General features: G+C 45.0%; 1 non-coding gene across 1 annotated transcript; it reads left to right on the forward strand.

Moving 5' to 3' along the window:
• The first annotated feature begins 1,705 nt into the window (after positions 1 to 1,705).
• LOC128341343 (U6 spliceosomal RNA) lies at positions 1,706 to 1,808 on the forward strand. The gene has a single exon (XR_008314360.1). It is a non-coding gene; the product is annotated as a U6 spliceosomal RNA (small nuclear RNA).
• Positions 1,809 to 2,880: the final 1,072 nt, after the last annotated feature.

Here is a 2,880-nt window from a genome sequence, read left to right on the forward strand (position 1 = left end):
AATAGTTATACACAAGTGATGTAGACACGCACAAACACACACACACACACACACACACTAGCCTAGAGTTGCGCTTCACAGCCTAGCTAAATAGAGTGTGTCTCCTCCCCCCCCCCCCGCCTCCTGCTGGCTGCCTAGAGCAGTTTTTTCCAGTTTTGTCTGGAGGTCGTATTGAAATGCAGGTGGTTTTAAAGAACTGAAGACTATGGAGTAACCGACTATGGAGTAACCAGACTATGGAGTAATCGACAAGCAGAGTTGAACAGTGCTTTTTTGAAGGCAAAGAAGCAGTATTAAAAGGTATAGCTGCAGTGGGGGAAGGAAAGAAGAGGGCAGGGAAGGAAACTGAAGGGCTGTGCTCCCAAGGCTTGAACAGCGAAGGGACTGGCTGCCATATTGGTTGTGGGCAATGTTGAGGGGAGCTTCAAGAGTCCTACTGCACGACTGTCATCAACCCTTTAAACCCCTGTGCAAAAGAGAAAAAATTTAAACTGGCTTTTTATCTAAGCCATTTTTCAATGGATCTTCACCAAATTTGCAGGGGAGGTGTCTCTTGCCACCTAGTGAATGTGTGCTGACGGTCAGACAGATTGCACAAATGGTTTTGAATTTATAAGCAATAGAATGCTCAGGGCTTATAATGGTGGGACGTTGACATTACAACTGTGCCAGTATAATTCCCATTATTTTGAATGGGGAAAACTGCAGTAACTCTGGTGGGTCTGCCACTGGTTATCTTCAGCAGTGCCACTGCTTCCAGGTCTGCAGCAGACAGCAGTAGCCCCACAAATCCTAAAGGACATGTTAGAACTGACTGTATTCAGACCCAGCATCCCTCCAGTAGGGGTGTGCACGGAACCGGCTGGTCTGGTTTGGTCTGAGTCCAAACTGGACCCGAACAGGACTGGGCCAGTCCCTCCCCGCCATTTGGTTCAGTCCAGGGGGGTTCAGGAGATTTTTAAATTTTAAATTTTGATTGTAAAGAAAACTTACCCGCTGCGGGGGGGAATCTCTGAAGCAGCGGGCCTGAACCAGCCGAAGAATGGCCAAACAGGCTGGTTTGGGATGGAAGGGAGGTCGGAGGGGGGAGGGGGAACCTCAGCAGACCCCCCACCGCTGACTTGGAACCCCCCCCAGGTGGTAGCTTGATTTTTTTTTAAAAAAAGCTCACAACCCCCCCGAATGGGCAACGGCGGAGGGGGGGGGGAGGTTGGTCCAGGGTTGGACTGAACAGAGGGTGGTTGATGGTGTCTGCTTTGGGGCTTCGAACATTCAGTTGCCTGAATAAGAGACATGGGGTGGGGGTGGGGGAGTATGTGAGGGTAATCAGGAGCCTGAGTAGCAGTGCTGTCTGTGTTTAAGCTTAAACTAGTTACAACTAAGTTACTTTCAGCTTAAACTAGTTACAACTTAGATTGCTTCTCGTCTGCTTGTTGATATAACCATTGTTAGCCGAACTGTGCGTGACATAATTTTGTCTTCTAGAAAGATAACCTTTATTAGCCAGTATGGTAAGTTTCACACATGAGTTCTATCTAGTAGTCATCTCCAGCATGGTTTTCATGATCCTGATAATTGGAAGGATGGTAAGTTAGCCAATCATGGAGGTTTATTGATGTTTTTGTCCTACCAAAACCACAAAGTATTCTGGTAGGGAGAGAGAAGGGAAATGTGTACAACAGCAGTCTCCTTTAAACAACAGCAGGCTCCCTTTGGCCGCACATTTACTAAAATTGGAATGATACAGAGAAGATTAGCATGGCCCCTGAACAAATATCCCTGCTACCTGGGCAAATAGGCACCTTTTAAACGTGGTGATTCTCTTTATTTAGCAGGGGGAGAGTAACAGGCCCTGTCCACCCCCAGCACAGCATCCCTCCAGTGACTGTTGCTGGTGTTTATCTTATGTTTCTTTTTAGATTGTGAGCCATTCGGGGACAGGGAGCCATCTTTCTTTCTTTCTTTCTTTCTTTCTTCCCTATGTAAACTGCTTTGGAAACTTTTGTTGAAAAGTGGTATATAAATATTTGTTGTTGTAAAAGCACAGAGGGGTGCTTTCCAGATTGGACACTACAACAGTGTCACTATGTGTCCATTAAGTGTGCTTCCGAACTACCTGTGTTTTGACATCACAGTCCCTGGGCTTTCAGCAAGGTGCCGTTCACATTTCCGATGCCTTCTTTCGGATTTTATTGTCACATTAGAGTCCTGCAGCATCTCATGTGTGGTGCAAATAAATAGCTGTATTTTCCCATTGTAGAGTTTTGTGCAAGCTAGAAAAGACTGCTCTCCCTGCTGGTGGCTTTGCACAACACCCTTTAATTATGTTTTCAATTCGATCCTGCCAAGCCAAAGCATTTTACAGCTGTTGCAGCCTGTAATTTGGAAAGCGCCAGGGAGAACTTGAAATAGTGGTGTGGTGGTAGTTGGTGAATCAGCAGCATCATGCTCTAAATGGTAACCTCATCTGCCATACTGAAAAAGAGAATTTCTTTGAATTATATTTTTCTTTGAATACTGCTCATGAGCATCGCCTTTATTTATTTTTAAAGTGAAAAACAACTAGTTTGATCTGAGTCAAAGGGTGCTGTTGGAAAGAGCAGCTTCAGTTTCCTGTGCTTGGCCTTCCTTACACCAAAATAACAGCTCTTTGGTCTCTCAAGAAATCAACATGCCTGATATAAATAAAGCTACTCCCTTAACTAAAATGTGCCTTCTCTTTTGAATAAGGTGACAGCTGGTGGAAACAAACAGCAACTTGCAGCTAGTGATGCAACTTTAATGCTTTGAGTCTGTCATGAGAGCAAAGAAACGAGCAGCAGATGTTTGGGATACAGAACAAACATCAAATTAAACCTAACAAGGCCTTTACAGAAAGAC

Source organism: Hemicordylus capensis, chromosome 1 (assembly GCF_027244095.1).
Source record: "Hemicordylus capensis ecotype Gifberg chromosome 1, rHemCap1.1.pri, whole genome shotgun sequence".
Lineage (NCBI taxonomy): Eukaryota > Metazoa > Chordata > Lepidosauria > Squamata > Cordylidae > Hemicordylus > Hemicordylus capensis.